General features: G+C 38.3%; 1 pseudogene across 1 annotated transcript; it reads right to left on the minus strand.

The window, feature by feature from the left end:
• Window positions 1-4557: 4557 nt before the first annotated feature.
• Window positions 4558-6223, minus strand: LOC308514918 (60 kDa heat shock protein, mitochondrial-like; annotated as a pseudogene). The gene has a single exon. The product of its transcript is annotated as a 60 kDa heat shock protein, mitochondrial-like (transcript).
• Window positions 6224-26114: the final 19891 nt, after the last annotated feature.

A 26114-nucleotide genomic window follows, 5' to 3' on the forward strand; every position in this document is an offset into this window, starting at 1 on the left:
AAGGAAAGCCTCAGGGTGTAAGATTTTCTCTTCTCTAGTTTCTACTTTTCCTAATACAAGGTGGTAGAGGAAGCCACTGACTATACTAATCTCATTTTTCTCCAAGAATTATGGCCTTGCCTCCACTCTGTCTTGAGTCCACCAGAAATAATATCAACATTTCTCTAGCCTGATTATACAAATGAGGAAGCCCAAACTCCCAGGTCATTCCCATCTTCTACACTCAATGTCAGTGAAGACAGTCTACACTTGAAATTCTCTCTTTATCGCTTAGCCGTTCCCAACTTCTGAAAGTCCTCTGGAACATACAGTAAATTTGTAGAAAATAAATTCCCACATTTTCAAGCTTTTTCTGAAAGTTCCCTTTACTTACTGCAGGGGTCCTCAAACTATGGCCCACGGGCCACATGCGGCCCGCTGAAAACATTTATCCGGCCCACCGGGTGTTTTTGCCACCGTTGCCTGTTGCTTAGCAGCCGACTCGTCCCTGCCCGCAGTGAGCATGTGTGGATTGTGCGCTGCACTCTCTGACCCCCCTCCTTCTCTCTGTCTCTCGACTCCTCCTCTCAGTCTCGGGTGTGATCAGACAAGTCACGAGCTTGCCTGTGCAGAGCCTGCTGCTGCCTGAGGACCGAGGTGAGAACAAGTTAGGATTTATTTTTTTTTTGAAGTTAGGAGGTCTATTTTTTTTTATTTTGCAGTTAATAGGGCCTTTTTTTTTAAGTTAGGAGAGCCTTTTTTTTTTTGAAGTTGGTTAGTTGGTGGGGGTGGTTTCTAGGGAGGTTGCATCACAGTGATAATGCAAATTGTCAGTGCTCAGAGGTAATGCAAATGGTCAGCGCTCAATGTTATCACAAATGGTTAGCGGTCAGTGTTAATGCAAATGGTCAGTGCTCAGAGGTAATGCAAATAGTCAGTGCTCAGTGGTAATGATAATTGTAAGTGTTCAGTGTTAATGCAAATGGTCAGCACTCAGTATTAATGCAAATTGTCAGCGGTCAGTGTTATCACAAATAGTTAGTGGTCAGTGTTAATGCAAATGGTCAGTGCTCAGTGTTATCGCATGGGGGCCCTAAACTGGTAATCTGCCTAGGGCCCTATGGGAACTTAATCCGGCTCTGCAGATAGCCAAGGAGTAGGAACCCCAATTTAATTGACAGTAAGTGCTTTTATATTTTGATTGCTATTCAGTTGTGTATGATGTTGTATGTTGTGTGCTGTGTAAGCCCCGGTTCACACTGTTGCAATCTCTGAGCAGTGCGAGTTCAGCCATATGCTCGTATGGCTGAACTTGCATTAGATTCGGAAGAAAAAAGGCATACGTGCCTTCTTTTTTCCTGCAGTGGAATCTGATTGCATGGGTCTTTTCACCCATGCGATCAGATTCCTGTGCGAGTTCACAGATCCCAGTGCGGTTCGTACAGGGTAGTGTGAACTGGAAAGGTGGTGGAGGAACCGGCTCTGTAATCGTGCTGGTTCCCGCAGTGCACCAGTGTGAGCCTGAGGTAAAAGCAGAGTTCCACCAATATGGGCACTGGTAGGCTGAAATGATGTGGACTTGGAAGGCTGCATTGATGAACACTGATCAGACTGCATTGATGGGCACTGATCAGACTGCATTGATGGGCAGTGCAGTCTGTATGTCTCTGTGCGGGCAAAGTTATTGTTGGTATATTGTTTTTGTAGCACTATATATATATATATATATATATATATATATATATATATATATATATATTGGTATTTTACTAATAGCAATTTGGAATCCCTAGGAAACAATGATGACAAGAAAGAGAAAAATTGACTCAGAGTGTAGGATATTCAAAGAACAATGGACTTATGATTACTTTTTCATGCAGTACAAGGAAAGAGCTGTGTGTTTGATATGCCAGAATATAGTGTCTGTGTTCAAAGAATACAATTTGCGTCGACACTATCAAACTCAACATAAAGATAAATACGATTGTTTGGTTGGAGAAGTGAGAAAAGATAAAATATTAAAACTGATATTACCATTGAAATACCAGTAAGTTTGTTGATTTAACTTTACTTGTTCTTCATTTTAAATATTGTATTTGTTCCCGTTTTGTTTTTTTACTTCAAAATAAGATATGTGCAGTGTGCATAGTAATTTGTTCATAGTTTTTTTAAAAAAACTATAGTCTGGCCCTCCAACTGTCTGAGGGACAGTGAACTGGCCCCCTGTTTAAAACGTTTGAGGACCCCTGACTTACTGCATGTTCCCTTTACTTCCTAATCTAACAGCTTTAAATCTTCCTTGAGATCGCTGCTTCCTCTGCAGTCCTTTCTCATACCACTATGCTGGAAAGTAGGTGAATATTGTCTTTGATACAAATTGCTGTTTCTAGAATCTAGACCATTCTGCCTCCCTCTACTCTTTGGCCCCTTATCTTTGAATATCATATACAAGACATATCCATTACCTATGTTGTTGCAATGATATACCTAACACGGGATCATAACCTAGCCACCCTATGCCAGTGCCATTCTCTCTCTCTCTCTCTCTCTCTCTCTCTCTCTCTCTCTCTCTCTCTCTCCCTCTCTCTCTCTTTCTCTCTCTCTCTCTCTCTCTCTTCATAAATTCATCAATTTTCTTCCTCAGTCCCTTCATCTGATCTCCACATTATTATTTTATTTTACTCCCCTCTCATCCTAATTTCTATTCTTACCAGCTTACATTTCTTAGTCAATCATTATATTTACTCCCTTGCACTCATTTTCAACTTTCTTGCCCCTTTCTCACTTCATTACCTCAGTTACACTACACTCCTCTGTGCCACACCTGTATAGCAGAATATGGCTGTTTCATTTTAATTATTTTTTACAGGTAAATAATTTTTATTTTCAAAGCTCACCAAAAAATAAAAAATCCTGCTATCATTTACAAGATAGTCTTTTAAGATCTATGTGATCTAACTTCTTCTGGGGTTTCAAGCCATTTATTTAACTATTAAAAAGTGCATGCAGTGGCAAATTTTGAGTGCATGCAGTGACAAATTCAGAAAGAAACATACAGTATGATTTACTCAGATGAGTAGTAAATCTTGCTGGTCAGGTTCTCTGGAAACTCTTTTTTAAAAAATATTTTATTTTTTTCAGTTATCATTGACATGAAATATTATTTTGTATTAGTTTCATGTATACAGTATAGTGGTTAGACCATATACTTTACAAAGTGATCACCACAATATTTCAAGTACCTACCTGGGACCCTACATAGCTATTAAAATATTATTGACTATTTTCTCTGTGCTGTGCCTTTACATGCCCATGACTATTTCTTAACTACCAGTTTGTACCTCTTAATCCCTTCACCTTTTCCACCCAGTCCTCCAACACCCTGTGCTCTGACAACCAGCAGTCTGTTCTCTGCATCTAGAAGTCTCTTTCTATTTTGTTTGTTCATGTATTTTATTCTTTAGATTCCATATGTAAGTAAAATCATATGGCCTTTCTCTACCTGATTTATTTCACTTAGCACAATAAATAACTTCTAGTTCCATTCATGCTATGGCAAATGGTATGATTTCATTCTTTTTATGGCCAAGTAATATTCTACTATGTATATGTACCACAACATTTTTATTCACTCGTCTATTGATGGGCACTTGAGTTGTTTTCATATCTTGACTATTTTAAATAATGCTACAGTGAACATAAGGGTGCATATATCCTTTTGAATTAGGGTTTTGGGTTTCTTCTCATATATACTCAGAAGTTGAATCACTGGATCATAAGACAGTTCCATTTTTAATTTTTTGAGGAACCTTTATACTGTTTTTCATAGGGGCTCCACTGGTCTGCATTCCCACCAACAGGGTGTGAGGGTTCCATTTTCTCCACATCCTCAGCACTACTTCCTGTTTGTTGGCTTATTGGTGGTAGTCTTCCTGATAGGTGAGAGGTGGTAACTCACTGTGGTTTTCATTTTCATTTCTCTATTGATTAGTGATGTGGACCGTCTTTTTTTCATTTATCTATTGGCCATCTGAATGTGGTCTTTGGAGGAGTGTCTATTCAGGTCTTGTGCTCACTATTTATTTATTCATTTATTTACTTACTTATTTAAACTTCAAACAAATTTTTATTACACGAAGGTCACATAATTGTATATTTCTCTACTTTGTACACAATTATTCTTACTCTCCACAGAAAGGCTGTTTCTTCACTTCTCATCAGGTGATGGCAAACACTAAAATCCTGATTTTAACAGAATAGTAGTAGAAATGCCTCAGTGATTTAAGTTGAAAGTAGTATATTGGTACATGGCTCTTGCACTTATAAGGAATGTACAGATGTATTTTTATTCAAAAATACAAAATAAATTATCTGTAGGCATGGACAATGACAGCAGTAAACCATTGTATGTTGTCAACTGAAACCAGTAACTGATGGTTAGAGTGATTTTCTTGAACATCAGCCAGCCTTTCCTTCAGTCATTTCCTTCAACTGACTTCTCTGAAGTCATAGGTGAGGAGACTGCCCTGAGCTTCCTCTCACAGTTCTCAGTAATGATGGTAAAGCACTATGCTAGGGCTAGAACATGCCGCCTCCCACCCCTCCTCCCATCCCACCCATCCCGGGGTCTTTCTCCTCTTTAGGAATTTCTGTGACCATAACTTCTCCTGTTGGATCAATGATTCCTTTTACATATTCCTTTTTACCATAATCACAAACTCTCCAAGTATGGCATCATAACCAATTTCTGAGGAACTCTGCATAATTTTCTCTCAACTATCAAGGATCCCTCAACACTTGAATCCTTAGCAATGGTCATTGCAGCAATTTTTAATGCTTTCTTTATAATTTCCATACCAATTTTCTTGATCTTCATTAGTTGGAGTTAATGAGTCCAAAGCTGGAATCCACTGAAGCAGGGTACAAACCCCTCCCAGAACAATGCCTTCCTCCACAGCAGCTCGGGGAGCATTGAGGGCGTCTGTGATTCTGTCCTTCTTTTCATTCACTTCCACATCACTTGTCCCACCAACCTTCAGCACAGCTACCCCATCTGAGAGTTTGGCCAGGCGTTCACTTAGTTTTTCCTTTTCATATTCACTAGTTGTGCTATCTAACTGATTGATGATTTCTTGAATATGTTTTTCAATTTGAGGCTTGTCACCTTTTCCTTTCAAGGGCATGGCATCATCTTTGGTCACAATGACCTCTCCACCTTTTCCTAAGTCGTGAGGCTGCACATCTTCTAGCTTCTGAGTCAATCCTTCTTCTCTAAACACTGCACCATCAGTAGCAATAGCCATGTCTTCAAGTTGGTTCTTTCTATTGTCACCAAAACCTGGAGCTCTGACTGCTACAAACTGAAGGCCAACTTTTAGCTCATTCAAAATAAGTGTCCTTAGAGCATCTCCATCAACATCTTCAGCAATTATGACCAGGGGCTTACGGTGAGCATTGGCAATTGCAAGAGCAGGTATGATGGACTGAACACTAGAAATTTTTCCACTCAATAGAATGTATACATCTTGGAATTCACATTTCTGACCTTTTTCTGTATTAATAAAGTATGGAGAAATATAACGTAGATCAAACTTCATGCCCTCAAGAACTTCTAATTCACCATTCAGTGTTTTTCATCCTTTACTGTGATGACACTTTTCTTTTCAACCTTTTCCATTGTCTCGGAAATTATGTTGCCAATTTCTTTGTCTCCATTTGCAGGAATTGTAGCAACCTGAGCTATTTCTTCAGAGGTTGTCATAGGTTTAGACTGTGTCTAAAGTTCAGAAATTTCAGCATCAACAGCCAACATCACACCTCTCCTGATTTCCACTGGATTAGCACCTTTATTAATCTTCTCACAGCCTTCGTTGGCAATGGAGTGAGCCAGCACAGTAGCAATGGTGGTGCCATCCCCAGCCTCTTCATTTGTATTATTGGCAACATCTTGAACAAGCTTAGCACCAATATTTTTATATTTACATTTTAAGTCAGTGGACTTTGCAATGGTTACACATTCTTTTCTTACTTTGGTACTTTCCCAGCTCGGTTCAATAATCACTGTTCTTCCCTTTGGCCCCATAGTAATGGCTACAGCACTTACTAAAAGGTCTACACCTTGAAGTATTAAGGCTTAAGCCTCTGCACCAAATTTTACATCTTTGGCATAAGCCCAGGTGAGGTGAGGAGTCAGTGCCTTGGACACGGGCCTAATCCGGCAAAGGACTGTGTGCAATCGAAGCATTTCTGCGGGGTGGCAGGCGTGCGGGCAGCGAGTGAGGGCTTATGCCCACTTTTTAAATTGGATTGTTCATTCTTTTGGTGTTGAGTTATATGAGTTTTTAAAAATATCTATTTTGGATATTAACCCTTCATTGAATGTATCACTGGCAAATATGTTCTCCCATTTAGTAGGTAGGTAGTCTTTTTGTTTTGTTGAGGTTTCCTTTGCTGTGCAAAAACTTTTAGTTTGATGCAGTCTCATTAGTTCATTTATTTTTTATTTCCCTTGCCTAAGGAGATACATTACAAAAATATTGCTAAGAGAAATGCCAGAGATTTTACTGCCTATGTTTTCTTCTGGGAGTTTTGTGATTGTGAGCCATGCATTTACTAGTAAGTCTCTAATCTATTTTGTATTTATTTAATACCATTTCGCAGTCGCATATGCTGCTAAAACAGTAGAAGACACTAAAATTGGAAATTGGATTTCTAAATAAGTTTCATGGAAGGCAAAACCCTACTTTGAAACATATAGTCACAATGCCCTTAGCTAATTTGATTCTCTTGCATTTATTCCCGAGAGTAAAGAGGGTAGGCAAATCACTACAAACATAACATGCCTAACAGCCATAGGCCAAGCCCCAGTCAATCACATTCAGCAACCATTATTTCCTCCAGTTGGCTGGTAACTAGAAGACAATGGACATGTTGGGTGGTAATGAGAGATGAGCTTGGAAAAATACAGTAGCTAGTTGATAGAAGGCCTTGGTTTTGATAAATGGGCATGGGATGATTCCGTTTCCTAACCAGATGTATGTTGCATATGGAAACAGTTATGACTCTCCAAGAGAAATTCATGTTCAACACTTCACTGTGCAACATTAGGAAATAATTTTTTTCAATATGAATTTTAAGTTCAAATGGATTACAGTGTTTCTGCAGTCAGTACAGAATACTTCACCATTTTAGACATTCTTAATATAAAGACCCTAAAGCATTGACCTTTCCTTGGTTCTACATTTATTAGAATCATCACATAGAAAAACATAAAAAGACTGAATAGCAGTATCAACACACCTTTTAGAATTTATTTATCTGAGAAATTCCAAACACTATCATCTTCAGACCACATTTCTTCCCAAAATTTAAATTCTATACCAGAAGATAAATTTACAAATGAAACACTAGGAATATAACAACAAATGTAGGGCTTAAAATCCAATCAGTGATATTTTAATAATAGGGATAGTGAAGAATTAAATCTTTCCAAAATCATGTCTGCAATAGCAGAAATGAAGCTTTTTTCATCTTACATCTATAGAACTCTGTTATGGTGACAAAACATAGTTATATTTGAACAGTTGTGAAATGTCCATTAACTTCTCAAAATTTAAACTACTTGAATAATTCATATTTGTGTGATCATAATTTTAATTTCCAAGCAGATGGGTAGTGAGCCATTCTTTTCAAAGGATGATGATGATGACTTCAGCAATCAGAGCATAGGTTCATGGGATAAAAGGGTTGGCAAACAGCACATCTGGTAGTTTATATTTCCTGGAGACTTCACACTTGTCCTTACTCTTCATCTGTCAGATTCAGATTTATTCTAGCAGAGCAGGTGCTGTTTTTCATATTCTTATGTAAGATTTTATGTCTTTAGGGAGTAAAATAATATGATATGGCATTTTGTTGAAAAGCATGCAGGACATGTCCCTGAGAGTCTATAGTTTCTTTTGCATCTAGTGCCTTAGCTTCATATGGCACCTTAGCTTGAAGGAGCATACTTTTTAATACTTACTTTTACTAGTATTTCCCCCCAGGTTTATGAGGGTATACTTGACAAACATAATTGCATATACTGAAAGTGTATAATGCGATGATTTCATATACTTGCTTTTATTTATTTTTTTAAATGTCTGGGTAGCCAATTTGCTTTTGGCCAACTTTTAGGCTAACCTAAATTATTTTCTTTCCCACATAACTCTGAGATTTTGAATATGACATTTTAAGTAGATTTTTAGTTTAACTGGTTAACTGCTCGGTACACTTATTACATTGCACTGTTATTATTTTGTAAACTACTTGAGGGCACAGCTCTAAATTCAGCACTTAGTACCATTTGTGACAAATACTATAGATTTCCAAATTGATTAACTAGCTTTATTGACTTGATCAATGATATTTGCAAACTCTGTGTTGTTATTGCATAATCTATATCCAGAACATGTTTACAAACATAGTGTATAAGCTATATATATGTCTGAAGCTGTAATATTTTCTTGCATTTTAATTGGTTTCCATTAAAAGCAACATTACAGAATTTTAAAAAATTCCTATAAGTTCATCAGCAAATTTCTTTTATATTTTTGATTTATACTTGTGATTTAGGCAAAGGCTATAAAAAGTTTAGTTGCAATATTTTTTATATTTTATGAGAAAGCAGAAAATAATTTTCTTATTTTTTCATTGCAAATGTAATACAATCAGCATATGATTTTTTATTGCTAACTTAATTGTCTAATCAGCAGAATTCTTACTGGAATTTTGTTCTTTCTTCAGCCACAATTGTAAGTGATCACATGTTTTATGGAATGATCTTTTGTTTAGATTCTGAACTAGTAAAACTAAAAAATTTTTTCGCTGCCATCTGGAAACACAGAGGTATTCTTAAAAGAAATCAGGCAAGTGTATTACTTTCAGTACTAGTTTGTGTTAATTTTCCTCTATTAATTTTTAATTAATCTTACTGCATTTATCATTCAATGCAGTTTATAGTCACAGCAAAATATTAAAGAGCATCTCAAATTCAGGATAGCTAGCTGGTCAGTTAAGTTTGTTAACATTCTCTAGGTTTACACTAAGAAAAGAATCCAGGCTAACCACTCAGAAAGTTGAACTTGGCCCTGCTGTTTACATAACAGCAAATTAATATTTGGGAGGGACATTAAATTTGATTATGTCTTGGGTTTTTGTCAGCTCTAAAATTTCCATGGTTCTTTTTTTATCATTTCTTTTCAGTATGCTAAATATAAAATTTTAGGAAAATAATCTTTTAAGTTATTTAGTTATAGGAAAAGATCTTTATCCATTAAAGGACTATTATGTGCTATGCTAATAAAAAAGGCAAGAGACAAACTAGAAACCATTTATTGTCTGAAAAATCTATTCACAAATCACTGTAACAAAAATAAGAACTTAAAATTATCACAATGAAGTATTGATCAGAACTTCCCTTGTTGTAGCTAACAAATAGGGCTCAAAATTACTATAATCAACAAGGGTAAAGGGGCCACGGTTTCATATTTTACTGTGCATTTCTATTTTTTCTTTTTATCCATAAGACCTTCATCCTAGTACACTTGAAGTACCCATCTGTCAGAGTAGGAACAAGGACTCAATAAGGTAAAGAAAAATTACTAGTTAAATGTAATTTTCATACTCAAATTTCGATTATAAGACAGTATAGTTTCAAGTTATGGTGCCATCTAAAGAAACTTCTCAATTTTTGTGTCTCTCTGAGCTTATATAAACTTCTGTCTATGATTAACTTATGTGATTGAAAGGGGATGTGTTGCAAGGCAATAGGCTGATCTATTGGACTGTAAAAAGGAAAAGCAGGGGAGGTAAATAGCATGAGAGCAAAGTCATCAGGTACGTGTTCTAATTTTGCTTCACCCAACATAGAAGAAGAGTATTAGACACATGTTGGTGATACAGAGATGGACTTAAAGACTTGGACCCCTGTTCAATTTTAAGAGTTCTGAAAAGGTGTGATCTCAAAGCTAGCACCTGGATCACCCTGGGGGGTCAGTTTACCAATTTAATGGTGCATGTTGATGGCAGAGGGAGACCTTGAGATTGAGAAATCTCCTGCTTCCTTTTATTTCTTAGGTCTTAGGCAAGAAGAAGTAGACATATTGACTAAGAAGGTTTCAAGTGAGGGTGCAGTGGTGGGAGTGAGGCGGCTCTGTGCCTGCAGCTGCAGCGCTCACCATGTGAGCTGGGACAGATGAAAGTCACAGCCAAAGAAATCCCAGGAGTCTGTGGCGAAGCACTGGTGTAAACCTCAAACTACAACTCAAACATGCCAAAAAAATAGATTTCTTCTATTATATGTGACTGATTTGATCATCTTCAAAAGTTCCATCCATAATTTATTGTGGGAGAGAGAGGAATTTTTCATCTTTATTGTAAATTTAGCCCAATAAATGTTCAGTGGTTCAGTCTCTTACATAGCCTCCTTCGCACCCTGCTTGTCTCAGCTAAATAGGGGTGGAAGTAGGAGTAAAAGAGGTTTCTTCATCCTCATTGCTTGAGAGAGATGGGACCTCTACCTCTCCTCTACTTCTGCATTTCCTGGTCCACCTGAGTTGGTCCTTGCAAAGGAGGAATCTGTAGGTGCTATAACTCTGATCTGGTTATGTTCTTCCCAATCCAGGGCCCAGCTTTGCTAACGCTATAGATCCTAGGATTTAGCTGTGAATTACATCTGTCCAAGCTCACATGTTCAGCTCTGCAGCTGCAGGCACAGAGCCACATCCCCACCATCGCATCCTCACTTGAAATCTTCTTAGAAAAAATATCTACTTTTTGTCTAAGACCGAAACAATACAAAGAAGCAGAGGAATTCTGCTCTTTCTGAGATGCACCTGCATATTTACACTCACTGTGATCTCAGAGGTATAGAGTAGGTCTTTGTCTGGGTGGATATTGCAACCAGGCTCTCCCCTATCTTCCTTATTTGAACACTACTCAGAGATACATCTTACCCCATGCATTATACATTTATACACACACATGAACACATACACATAATCTATTCCTAAATATGTATAAATTGCTTTAAACCATCATTATATTTTATTTTTATTTATTTATTTTTTTAATATATTTTATTGATTTTTCACAGAGAGGAAGGGAGAGAGACAGAGAGTCAGAAACATCGATGAGAGAGAAACATCGACCAGCCGCCTCCTGCACATCCCCCACCGGGGATGTGCCCGCCACCCAGGTACATGCCCTTGACCGGAATCGAACCTGGGACCTTTCAGTCCGCAGGCCGACGCTCTATCCGCTGAGCCAAACCGGTTTCGGCATCATCATTATATTTTAGAGAAAATTTGTGAACATGATAGGAGGAAACATAATATAATTAAAAATAAGATTAATCAAAATACTATATTTATACTAAAAAGTTTTGAAAATAATTTCATTTATTGAAAACAAATCCAGTTTTCTATATAATAGACTTTCTTTTTCAAAAAATTATAAAAGAAAAAAAATCAGGCTTTGGCCCTTGAGTCCATTTGAGAGGCAGTTTTGATATCTTCCTTGTTTTCCACTATAACAATATGGTACAGGCTCATCTTGGGCATTTCCTGACTCAGATTTTCCATTACAGTTTTCCAAGGATCACAATTCTTAGTTGGAAATGGTATCTGGATAGTCTTTTCCATAGACTGAGCTATAAAATATGCATATTTTAACAAAATATATCATGAATTCTTATTATCATTTCCAATTTAAATTAAAAACAAGAGATGTTATTAAACTCATCCATCTTACATTTATATCTCTTTTTCCTGTTTTCAATGACAATAATACAATTACTCATTTAATTTATCCCATGGCCCACACATACATACACACTAACTCAGAATAAAATTAACATCACTATTACAAAAAACAAACTACAGAGAAGAGTTTAACATTTTTTGAAGTTATTTTTTCTTTCTAGAATATGCCAATAGTCAGATCTCTGTGTTTTAATGTTATTTTGTGATTATCCCACTAGATATGCAATTTGGTTCATTACTTTCCTTTTGCTTCCAATGTTTATGGATAACTTATAAAAACCCAAGTTTGCTTTGTATATGTTCAAAATTCCAAATCAAATCTATATACGTTTTTATATGCAGATAATTCAAGCTTCTATCCAGTTTTTTTTCTATTTCTCCACATGCACTGCCTCTTCCCCCTACAATTGTAGGTAATTTTATTTTTGTGAGTTTTCTATCCATCTCTCAAGAAATGTAATTTGGAATAATTTAAATCTACAAAATGTCTGCAGGAATAGCACAAGGAACTGCAGGCCACTCACCCAGAGAGCTCCATTCGTGTTTTGTCAGTTGCCCGATGAATCAATCCTTGATCATGCAATGCACCAGTTGTTATGGCTCTCTAGTCTCCTACTCCTTCATCTTCTCTTGACTTTCATGACCTTGACATTTTTGAAGATAAGAGCAAGTAGTGTTGTGGAATATCCCTCAATTTACATTTGTCTGATGTTTCTTCATGTGTTGCTTCAAGTTGTCTATCTTAGATTTGGATGCTATGTTCTTTTCTTGCATCCAAGCGGATAGTGTAGAATGCAGATTTGATTAAAAAGTGATTGTCAAGTTTCTGCATGATAAAGTAACTTCGTTATTTTTCTTCATTGTTATTAACAAACTAGGGGCCCAGTGCACAAATTTGTGCACCTTGAAAGGAAGTGCTGGCCACGAGGCTGCAGTGGGCACAGGGGTGGGTCTTGGCCCATCCTCCATGCCCCTCCTGACCTCTCCCATCACAGTCTCTGGCCCCCTGTCTACCAGCAGCCCTTCTCCTGCCGCTACCACTCCCACGTGCTGATGGTGCCAGCCCTGCTCGCACCCGCTGATGGTGCAGAGCGATTGGGGCTGGCACCAGCAGTGGGTGCGAGTGGTGGCTGCCAGCTCTGATCATCCCTCAGGAGGAGGGGGAGGTGGAGAAGCTCTCAGGGGCAATTGGGGCCAGCAGCCGCCGCTCGCACTGAGCGACTGGGATTCAAGCACCTAGCGGGACCACGGCAGTGGGTTCAAGCACCTAGCGGGACCGCGGAGTGCAGAAGCAAAGAAATTTCAGTAACCACCAGTGGCTTGCCACGATGATAGTGACCGGCACCCCGCCTTGGTCTGGCACCCGCACTCACCTGCTCCACCATCCCACCACAGCTGATGCCCACCATGTTCCATGCTCTGCCACCTGCCTCTGATGCCTGCCATGTTCCATGCGCACCCCCTGGTGGTCAGCGCACATCATAAGGACTGGTTGTTTAGTTGTTTGGTTGTTTCACTTTTCGGTCTATTTGCATATTATGGTTTTATATATATGGATAACTTGTGGATAGACAGCTTGAAATTATATAAGTATCTTATTGAATTAATTTTTGAATTATATTGAATAAACTTTATTGAATTCATTTATTTATTAATTTTATTGAATATCCTGAAATAATTATTACTGTGGTGGTTACAAGATGGTGATTATGCAATTCTACCATTCCTTCTACATATATTTTTTGGTATTATACCTCATAGATAAGTTTTTTCTTTTCCCTTTTTCTCTCTCTTTATTTACTAGATGTTTTATCTATGTGAAAACATGAATCATATCACATTCATTGTAATAATACATTTGTATATTTTCTATCTATCTCTCTACCTATCATCTATTTATCTGTTTATCATCTATCTACCTCACATCTACCTATCCATTTTAAGTATACATTTAAATGAAGTTTTGTAAATTTGTTATACATTGTGAAGGTCAACTTTTTCTAGACTTGGGTGAGGGTTTCTTCAGCTTAGCTTCTGTATTGCTTTGATATGTTTCATTACCCTTTGAGTACTGCTTTAATTTTGAGATTTACTATAAGGAATTGGCTCGCTGACTATGGAGGCTGAGAAATCAATGCTCTACTATCTGCAAATCTGAGACCCAGGAAAGCCAGTGTTATAGTTGAAGGCCTGAGATCAGAGAGCATACAGTGTAGATTCTAGTCCAAGTTTGAAAGCTTACGAACCAGGAGCACAAACAGCAGGAGAAGAAGACCAGTGTCCCAGTGAAAGCAATTGGGCATAGAGTGAGTTCGATTTTCCTCCTCCTTTTTGTTCTGTTCAAGCCCTCAGTGGATTGGATGATACTCATTCACATTGGTCAGGGCTATCTGCTTTACTCAGCCCACCAATTCAAATACCCATCTTTTTTGGAAACATGCTCACAGACACAATCAGAAATAATGTTTAACCAGATATATGGGAGTCAAGTGGTCCAGTCAGGTTGAAAAATAAAATTAACCCTCACTGGACACCTATTCAAAATTGTGTCACAGGATGTCATAAATTTCTATTAGTTATTTGAAAAAGCAAGTATGGCATAAAGTAAATATAGTATAAAGAGGTCATTATTTCAAGACTGAGTATTAACATTTTTTTATAGACTGGCTGGTAGATAAATACTAATTCAAATAATATATTCTTATTATCTTTATTTATGTTTTAGATAAAGGGAAATATATCATCACTCTAGAAATCAGGCAAAAATGATTGAGTTAATGGTGATATTTTCTAGTTTTAACTTTATAAGTATAAAGGTCTCAAACTTTATCAAACAAAATGAGGTAGAGGTCAAAATAGATGAACCAGTGAGAAATGGACATTTCATTTTGAATTTGGATAGCACTGACTAAAGATTTAATCTTGGATAAGAAAATTCATAATATTAGAAACACAAATGATTTTGCAAATTTTAAGAACCTTTGTTTCCTTTATTAATGTATATATAAAAGGCTAAGTGTCCCTCCAACTGTCTGACCAGTAGCTACAACGTGCACTGACCACCAGGGGGCAGACGCTCAATGCAGGAACTGCCTTGATATGCACTGGCCAGCACCAGGGACCTGGCACTAACAAACTAACACTCAGCTTCCCCAAGTCACAGGCCCCGCCACCAGCCCGGAGCGGCACCCCATCAAATAGCAGCCAATGCTGCCAACACCCCTTGGCGCAAAATGCAGCCCACAGCCCAACCCAGCACGGAAAAACCATAATGATGTCACATAGCAATGCCTGGCTTCCTCTCCCTAGCAACTAGCCTCTTTGGAGTTTCTTCAGTGCAGGAACACAACTTGCTTATAGCCAAGTGCAAACATTTCACACTTTAACCAAATATTTGTGAAGCATTTTCCCATGCCTCATCTCATTTGATCCTCACAGAAGTCCTGGAGTAGGTAGATAGGAGACTTGGTGGATTCCTATTTTCTTTCCATTAGCTGGAAAACGGAGATTTAGAAAGCTTAGAAACTTGACCCAACTGAAAATAAATAAGAAATGGTGGACCTTGAAAATGACTTCAGGTTTTCTCACTGTGCAGAATATAGTCAAACACTGCTGCAGTTAAATATTTCACCCTTTGTTCTCCCTGCGTGATCTACAATAATCTGCTTTCTGTTGATATTTACTGCTGTGTTGCTGACAATTACCTGAAAGAGAAGTTGGGATGCTTCACTGGGCTGGAAGAAGTTTAGCTAATTCAGAAAGTAGGTCTAATTAAGCAAGTTTATTCTATACATATAAAAGGCTAAGTTGACTCGCGCATGCATGATACATATAAAGCTCTCGCTGGTGCCAATCGTATATGTGTGTTCTGATCTGTTATTGTCCATCGTGAATTTGGTTGACACTTCTATTATAGAAAAAGGGTGAATAGCAATATTAAAATATTTCTTCTAATTCATTTCCTTTCAATGTGCATGAATCTGTGCACCAGGCCTCTAGTATAAATATAATAAATTATTAGTGATTATATAATATTAACTATGTGCAAAGTATTGTTCTTAGTTTTTAAAATATATTTAGCCCTTTATTTCTGACAATAGTCTTATAAGTATTATTTTTTTCCATTGGAACATAAGGAAACCAAAGCTGAGAAAAGTGGAATGACTTGCCTAAGGTCATATTCTGTTATGTGGGAGAAGCAGGATTTAACCTGGCAATCTGGCCCACAAAGCTGTCCTCTTACACACTTTACTACAAAGCTCTACAAATTAGAAATTAATTAATTAATGTTCACCAAATACCATTGTACTTTTTTATCTCTTTGTAGAACAATATGACATTTTCTTTGAAAAGTTCATCCATTCAGTGACTCAGAAAATACATGTTTAAAAAGTAAGAACTCTGCAGTGAAATACAGGAATTTTTTTTAGCTCAAGATCAGATATTAAGATTTTATCTTATGTTTCATCAATTTAATATGCTTCCTAAGGGGCAAGAAACTTTGATTCACTTTTTCATTATCTTTGTATATATTTCTGCCTTTGTTGTTGCTTTTTTGTATCTTTAATGAGAAAATATATCTTTTCTAACTGAAAAAGGACACAGTGACTATGGATAGCAAGAAGAAGGTTGATGAAGTGATTACTGCTGCCTGACTCATACTTATTTTTTCAGTTACCATACTAAACATTAATATTATCTTTATTAAAGACTGGGGTGGTTAAACACTTGACCAAATAGTATTTTTTTATAAAAAGTGTTAATTTGAATGGTCAAATATGCCTATACTGACAAAACTTTTCTTTTTTAAATCCTTACCCAAGGATATGTTTTTTAATGTTTGTTTGTTTTTTTGTTTGTTTGTTTGTTGGAGAGAAATAAAGGGAGAGAAAGATAAACATCAATGTGAGAGAGAAATATTGATTGGTTGCCTCCTTTATGCACCTTGACTGGAAATCCAATATGCTACCTTTTGCTATGGGATGATGTTCCAAACAACTGAGCCACATGGCCAGTTGCTGCTTAACTGTTTATTTTATCTCATGAGAAACAAGTGAGGATGCAGCGTTGTCCTCCACAATTATTTTTTAAAATGCTAGAGGCTGGGGTATTTAAAGATGAAATTTTTGAAGCAAAAAAGAAAAAGTATGTGGCAGAGTGTGCTATGTCTTTTCATTTTGAATGAAGGTATGTTGTTTTGGGACCGTCAAGGTATTAGTACAAGTAACACTAAGACATCTTGTAGCTATTTAAAACTTTTTTGATCTTGGCAAACTCAAAGCTGGGGGAGAAAGCATGAAGGACATTTATAAATAGATGCACTAAAGGAAGAATAGAAGTTAACTAAGCACTTCCAGTTAAAATAACATTGTAACTTTTAAAGTTCTAAAACTCACTTCTACTTCATTTTTTTATATTAAAAGGAAGATATGGCCATATTAAAAAAAAATCTAAGCATCCCTATTGACATAGAACAAAAGAAAACCTGTGACAGGATTCAGAATGCCTGGCCGTGGGCATAATTGGCCAGTGGTTATCCAGAATCTCCTTCTATGTGGTGGCTCTCCTAATATGGGGAGAGATAAAATCCAGACTCAGTACCTGAAACCAGGATGGGAGAGCTCTCCTATGGGAGGCTAAAATAAACTGCAACCACTACTGAGTGCAGGGACCCTCACTGATCTACTAGAAATGGCATGAGGGAATAGAGACATACATGTCCATACAGTAGGATCGGGGCAAGCCCACACCCCAACTCCCGAGTGGATTTGGTTTGTTTTCATGGGTGAACAGTCTCCAGGTACAAATATTAGATCTGGTTCTGAATTGGGGCCCATGATGGGAAAGCTGAAGGCCTGTCAAACCACTAAACTGTAAAGTGTATGCGTAGGAGGAGGAAAAGGAAACATGCATGTGTGTCACCTGCACTTCACACATCTCAATACCTTCAGGCAAAAGCAGACTACTGGAAGCTTAACCTTTCAAACTAAGTTCCACAGCACTGAGTTCATGGGGAGGCAAAACATGGAAGAACAAGCTTCTAAAGAAAATTTGAATGTTATCATACTAATCTGAGAAGCATATATCAAGGTGTGTTTAAAATCCTCTAAGAAAAATAAATGAAATAACCAATAAAGAGAAGTAGAGGGATATAAATTAAAAGTAACAGGAAAAATAATAAAAATAAATAATAAAAAACTTTAAAAGAATAATTAATTTACCAGGCTTAATGGAAGAGATAAGTATTTAATAGAAAGATAATATTGAGGTATTGACATAGAAATACAAACCAAAAATGTAGAAATAAAGAGATGGCTAAAATATAAAGTTAGTGCTGCAATGTCAGTATCAAATAGATTAGAATATAAAGTGAAAATCATTTAAGCTAATAGGAGATACTGTATAATCTATACTAATAAAAGGGTAATATGCTAATTAGACCAGACATCTTCCAGACGTCCTTCCAGGCTCAGAGCAGGGCGGATCAGTGGGTTGGGGTGCCGCCCCCTGTCACCCACAGAGCAGGGCCGATCAGGGGGTTGGGGCACTCCCCCCTGTCACACTCAGGGCAGGGCCGATGGGGAGGTTGCGACTCCACCCCATCACACACAGAGCAGGGCCCATGGGGGGGGTTGGGGCACCAGACCCTGTCACACACAGAACAGGGCCGATCAGGGGGTTGGGGAGCTGTGGGAAACTGATATAGGGTTAAGCCTCGGACTGACCTGCTGGCAAAGTCACAAATGAGCCCAGCTTGGAGGGCACAGTCCTCTTAGCATAATTAGGCTTGACCTTATAACACTCCCTAGATCTTATCTGGGAAGCTAAGGGGCTGAGGAAGTGCAGGAAGTATAACCATGGTGTAAACAAGTGAAACTCACAAGAAAAGTGTAACTTTGGTAACCACTGCCTTGTTTACTGCTCACTATAAAAAGCTTGGTGAGGCCTGAGCACAGTGGAAGTCCTTCCTCTTGAGTTGGACTCTCTCGCCTGGTCCCCCAATATTCCCAAATTATTCTCGTGTCTTTTCTATTTCATTTGTTGTGCGGCTCCTCTTCCAGACCCGAACCCTGAACCACGCAGGACGTGGAGGGGAACACTTACGACAGGGAGCTCCCCCCTAACAGGCACAGAGCAGGGCCGATCAGGGGTTTGGGGAGCTCCCCCTTATCAGGCACAGAGCAGGGCTGATCAGGAGGTTGGGGCGCCGCCCCCTGTCACACTGCTCCAGGGGCCAGGAGGCCTCGCACCTCTGCTGATCCCAGTGCTGGGAGGCCTCGCGGCTCCGCTTGACACCAGGGCAGTGAGGCCTCGCTGCTCTGCTGATCCTGGTGCTGGGAGGCTCCGCTGATTCTGGGTTTGGAAGGCCTCGCTGCTCCGCTGATCCCGGGTTCGGAAGGCCTCGCGACTCCGCTGATCCCTGTGCTGGGAGGCATATTACCCTTTTACTATATAGGATAGAGGCCTGGTGCACAGATGGGGGCTGGCTGGTTTGCCCTGAAGGGTGTCCTGGATCAGGGTGGGGGTCCTGCTTGGGTGCCTGGCCAGCCTGGATGAGGGGATGATGGCTGTTTGCAGCTGATCACACCCCCTTCAGGGTGGGGGTCCCCATTGGGGTGCCTGGCCAGTCTGGGTGAGAGGCTGAGGGCTGTTTTCAGGCTGGCGGGTCACTGAAGCTCCCAACCTCTCCTTTTTTTCTTTCTTTTTTTTTATTCTGGGATTTATTTACCTTCTATGGCTGTCACTGGAACTGAGAGTCAGCTTTAGCTCTGGGGCTTGGCTCCAGCTCTGAGGCCTCGGCTGCTGAAAGCCGGTATCTGGTTTGTTTGGCTTCTATAATTGAAACACTGTTGCAACGCCAGCTCGGCCGGCTGGCTGAAAGCATGGGGTTTGTTTAGCTTTTATAATTGCAACATAGTTGCTTAGAGTGCAAGCTCAGAGCCCAGCAGCGGCAGGTGGGGAACCTTGGCTTCCTCCTTCACTGGAGCAAGCAAGCCTCCTGTTTGCTTCATATGCCTGGCTGCCAGCCTCCATCTTGGTTGGCAGTTAATTTGCATATCACCCTGATTAGCCCATGGGAAGCATGTTGGAGGTATGGTTAATTACCATGTTTGTCTATTATTAGATAGGATGGATTCTGGCAAAAGACAGGAGACTCTTGGATGAGGGAAAAATGATTTTTTTTTCCTGATGTCCCAGCAACAATATGAACATTTTAAAATCTTTTATATTGTTTAAAGTATTACAAATATAAGTACATATGTCTCCTTTGCCCCCCATTGACCTCCCCCTGGCACATCCCCTCGCCCCCTGGCACATGCTCTCACCCCCTAGTGTCTGTGTTTATTGGTTATGCTTATATGTCTCTGTATCTATTTTTGTTTATCAGTTTATGTTGTTCATTATATTCCACAAATGAGTGAGGTCATGTGATATTTATCTTTCTCTGACTGGATATTTCGCTTAGCATAATGGTTTCCAGTTCCATCCATGATGTTGCAAATGGTAAGAATTCCTTCTTTTTTTTAAATATATTTTATTGATTTTTTAGAGAGGAAGGGAGAGGAATAGAGAGTTAGAAATATTGATGAGAGAGAAACATTGATCAGCTGCCTCCTGCACACCTCCTACTGGGGATGAGCCCACAAGCAAGGTACATGCTCTTGACTGGAATAGAACCTGGGACCTTTCAGTCCGCAGGCTGATGCTCTATCCACTGAGCAAAACTGGCCAGGGCTCCTTCTCTCTCTCTCTCTCTCTCTCTCTCTCTCTCTCTCTCTCTCTCTTTTTTTTAACCTTCCGAGTCCTATGTGTGCCGGGGTCCAACCCCAGCAGGTCCAGGGGTTCCCAAAGGCGTAGACGGAGTCGGCAAAGAAGGAAGGACACGGAGACAGCGTTCAGTTGATCAGCAGCCTAGCCAGGATCTCCAGCCAAGTTCTGGTCTCGATCTCCAGAGAGGTTCTGCTGCTTATTGTCTTGTTACATCCGTATTTATACCAGTTGATTTTAATCCTGTCAATTTCTATTACAAAGGTTAGGGCGTTTCTTATCTCTATTCCAGGGAGTAAAGATTATGTAGCTTAAGCATGATTGTTTGTAGTGATTAACTACCCGCCTGGCACTTAGTTAAGGAGTTTCATCCCCTCCCTGACTTCAGGGAAAAATTCCTACCTGGGGAAACAACCTTTCTAGGAGAGGCATCCCCTCCCTGACTTCAGGGAAAAATTCCTACCTGGGGAAACAACCTTTCTCGGAGAGGTGACCTTGGTTAAAACACACAGCGCTAAGGGGAGCAAACATATTAAGAACAGTATGCTATATACGCCAGGTCCCTTGAAACATATGCTGTGCAGATGTTTCTTTCCTGCAGCGACTGTGTCAAGCAGCAAGGATGGACCGGCTTCCGGCATATGTGGATAAAGTAGACAACTTAGGTGCAGGCCTGCCGTTGCTATGGGTTGTATTATAAAACAGGAAGACTGAGTCAGAGGAATCTACCACTTTTATGAGGAGCAAGTAAACCTGCTCTTTGTCTCAGAAGGAGAGAGGACCTCATCCCTGTCCTGCAAGTGCACCCCTAAGAAATTGTCTGGATACAGAGCAGTGAGGCCTTTTCATTCTTGGCATACCCAGCAAGGATCCGCAGGGACAATCCATGGTGGGCTGATTCTCACAACAAATACACTGGAGGTTTTAACAATCTCTTTAAGAACATTAAGCAACTGTCCCCCTAAGAGAAAAATAGACCCTATTATACAGGACCTAATAATACGTTATGTATACATTAAAATAATTGAAATATTTCAATAAATCTAAGTGACAAAAAATGTGGCAGAAACTAATTCTAAAACAAGACCAGAAACTTAGAAATGGAAAAATATATAGGATTATTTAACTATAAAAAAAAAATTTATGTCATACTAGTAAATAGGGTCAATGGATAAACAAGATACATAGACATATGTTTACAGCACAGAGGATTAATATATTTAATGTCCAATTGACAAATTACCAAAATCCAAGAACAAAAAAATGGAGAAATATGAGTAAATAAATCACAGAAGAGCAATTCTAAATAGTAAATATTAGTAATCAGACTAATAAAAATTGTAGTGAGAATGAGACAAAAATTTTTTGTAAGACTGACATAAATTATAAAAAGCAATACCACTTATTTGATAGGCTGGATCAAAAGAGTACACTGATAAATTCTAAAATTTTTATGATAGTCCCACTTCTGAGAAACTATCACATAAAATTTAAAGAAAGAGTATGCATATCCATATTTTTATTATGTAATGTTTCTTGCAGTAAAAATTTTACTACAAGGTGTCCATTAAGAGGGAGACACATACCAAGGACTAAGGCATTTTCTGAGACAGGATGACCTCTAAATGCCAGAGGGTGACATTGTAAAGCAAGAAGATAGGAACAAGTAAATTAATATGTAGAAGTCCCTCTCTCTGGCCTATCCCAGGGACCCCTAGGTGTCTTGACCTGTCTAGATAACACAGAATGAAGCTAAAGAGACATTTAGAGGGAAGGGGTTGAGGGTTCAGTGTGCCAGAGGATCTCCTTCACCATAGACTGCTGCAAATGCCAGCTGGGGTCTAAATTGAGAGCATATCTTAGGTTAAGATTTTTATCTACCAGTATTCACCTGAGATATGCCTGTGATGTATGATTAGGAGAGAAAAGCAAGTTGAAAAGTAATGTCTATAGTATTAATACAATTTCTTTAAAAATTTATTTTTATTTTTTTAGAGAGAGAGGAAGGTGGAGGGAGATATTGATGTGAGAGCAAAACATCAATTGGCTGCCTCCTGCAGGCTAGGGATGGAGTTTGAAACCCAGGCATGTGCCCAAATCAGGAATTGAATGGGCCGCCTTTAGGAGCACAGGACAATGCCCAACCACTGAGCCACACTAGCTAGGGCTTGCTACATGTTCTTAAATATACAGATTAACAATAAAATCATATATATGTGTGTAGATGTTCGCATATTTTTAGAGTAGGGCAAAGATAGTATTGATTGCCTATTGGAGACAGGGATTTAAATGCAAAGGTTTGGGGGAAGCATATATTAGCTCTCTTCACACACCATTGTACTATTTACTAGATTTTGTGTGTGTGTGTGTGTGTGTGCAAGTATTACTTCGATAATTTCGAAAAGTAATTTAATAAAAAAAATAATAAAAAATTGGTGTATTTTATGCGTTTCACACATGGAAGGCACAACATTTTGACCAATTGTTGAAACTATTCTGAAAGGACTCTATCAATTGTATGTAGTAGAAAGAGCATGCAGTAACACTAATGAAGAAAAAATCAAAACAGCCTGAGTTTCAGTTTATATTTCACCTTGTGTGTGAAATTAAACTACCTGAATCTTCTATCATTTATCTGTCATGGAGGAAATTAGCTCAGTGATCTTAATGAGAGAAACAAAAAAGATACTATGTGGTTCTGAATGTGCTTTGTGTACTGGATATTACTATACCATTGCTTTCAAGATGGTAAGACTAATTTTATTATTCTGTTTCCAATGTGTGTATGAAAAACAGGGATGGGAGAATGGATGAGATGGAAGGGATAGCTGTGGAAGACTAGAACCCAATTACCCTTGTAATTTTAATGGGATGGATAAATACCTTCTTAATAGTCATATATTACCTAGTGAACATATTTACCTAGCAATATAGACATGTAAATATAACATTAAATCAAAATATTGTCTTTTCTGTATGTAAAAAAAATTAAGAGAGACAAATGTTGATTAGAATAAAAAGAAAATAGATTAGACTAAAAATAAAATAGATGTTAAAATATGAAATAATTTCTTAATGATGCTATGTAAAGGTTTTATGTAATATTTTTATTTCTATGGTACATGTGCATCTCTGGAGAAATTTGTACCCTTTAAGACCACAGGGAATTAGAGGTAACCAAAAAAATGTTTTGTTCCATTTCAAGTGTTGCTTAACAATCTGTCGAGAATGCAATGTGAACTAAACAACAATCAGGCACATTTTACTCACTTTCCAAGAGCGACAGGTGCAAAGAAGCATTGAGGAAAAAGCATTCATTATGGGGAAGGTTAAAATTAGGTACTTAAAAAACAGTCATCTAATTTAGGTCATTTATCATTCTCCTCAAAGCCCCTTTTGTATAATTGAATACTGAAGTGCTTAGCTTACTATTAGATCATCACAGCTGCTGCAGTATCACTCAAAGCAGATGTTTCACAGACAGAAGGAGCCCAGCTAATTTTAAGAGGAACATGGTAACTGCAAGTCACTTTTTGTCAGTTCCAGCAGTGAATGCGAACATACCATGCAGGTGCAACTCCACATAGTGACTTGTAAGGCTCATGTATTGAGAACAGGAAAAGTGATATTGGTGAGAGATCCCTGAAAGGGTTTGACTGCTCCTGGGTGAGAAATCCAGAGCGTGTACACTGTGGTTTACTGTGATGAGACTCAAGCTATTCCTTCCCGTTTGAAAGAAGAGAACAAATTAAAATGGGTGCGCTAATTATAGGGCATTCTCACAATCATTTTCCAATTCAGTTTGCACTCAGAAAGAGAATACTGAGGGAATTTCTTTCACTTAAATTATGATTTTATGTGTTAATGTCTTCTCAAATTCTTCCCTTAATGATATCAGTATATGTATTTGTATTTCTATATGTTCAGAAATATTTACATGTTATGTAGAAATCAGAGAAACTCAGAAATATTGGACACAAAGCATAAATTCCTTGTTCAATTTCTTGCTATTATAATTCATGGAATGACATTTCTGTGGAAGAGAGAAAGTCTTTTGCACTTACAAAAATATGCTAGAAATATTTATGACGAGAGGCTAATTTAATTCTCAATGTTTAGAAGACAATGAAGTGGATTTGGGCTAAATGGGAGTGACTCCCTTGCTGGATTAATTATTAGAAGTTTAAAATTATGAATTGCTACCACTAAATTTTAATTTCTTGTTGAGTCATTGTCTTCCACTGTATATATAAAAACATTATATATGATATATTAAATATATTATATATGATGTATTCCCAAAGATATATTCCTAAAGAATATTTGTGATGATATTTTTGGAAGTTCACATACAAGTACAGAACTATAGGATTGTATTAGTTTTCTCGGGCTACTGTAAAAAAATTACTGCAGGCTGAGTGGTTTAAAACAACATAAATTTATTCTCTCAGTTCTGGAGTCCACACTTCCTCCAAGTCTCTAGGGGAGAATCCTTTCTTGCTTCTTCTGCCTCTGGCCACTGCGGGGCATTCCTTGACTTGTGGCTATGTCTTCACATGGTCTTCTCTGAATTCTCGCCACATCTTCTCCTGTGTCTCTTGTAAGGGTACTTGACATCAAATTTAAGGCCCACCTAGATAATCCAGATAATCGCATTTCAAGATACTTCACTTAATTACATCTGCAAAGATCCTTTTCCAAATAAGATCACAGTCACAGGTTCTGGGGGTCTCCCATTCTAACTCACAACAGGCTTTATAGATGTAAGTGAATATGCTAAGCAGTGCTAGTCAAAATCTAGTCCTCAGATGGCTGTCAAGGTTGTATACTATTTGCTTCTGGTGTGCAACAAGATAAGAAGATTGCATCAGGATGTAAATCAATTTCATTACAAAGCACATTTAGATCCAACTGACCTTTTTATGAAAGATTTCCTTGATGAAGGAAATGGTACATTGATTTATTTTCTAGAGCAAGCTCCTTATCTCATCATGTACCAGCACTTTTTGAGTCGTACATTTTTAAAATATAATGGCCAAATTCAATCTACCTTTGTATAGACTGTGATTCTAATAATGGTCACTATAGAAAGATTCTGCTGGTTGGGAATGGGTCATTACATCACATATCTGGTCATCACAGAAATCACTGATTTATTAGTCCTAACTAGGCAGGTACGGGGTACCTGGTGGCATAGAGCAATATCATGTAACTAAAATGGAGAGAAAGGAACATCAAGTTTTTGGAAATACACCCTTGCCCACCATACATGGATCTGTTTTGCCTTTGTTTACTATATTGCAGTTTTCTTGCAGAATAGTGAGTACAATGTGCAACAAGGTGTAGTAAGTTATTTTTTACTGTCATTAAATGGAACTCATGCTATCAAAATCCCAGCCACTGGACTTTTAACTTTCCTAGAAACCTCATGTTATTATCTCCAAGGTACCATCTGTGAACACACCTTCATCTCTATTCAAATCCATGAGTGTCTCTGTTGGCTACAAAATTGATTTGCCTTCAGTTGTGTACAAGGCAATACAATTCATCTCCTGGATTATCTTG

This window comes from Myotis nattereri (genome assembly GCF_964212035.1).
Source record: "Myotis nattereri genome assembly, chromosome: 3".
Classification (NCBI taxonomy): domain Eukaryota; kingdom Metazoa; phylum Chordata; class Mammalia; order Chiroptera; family Vespertilionidae; genus Myotis; species Myotis nattereri.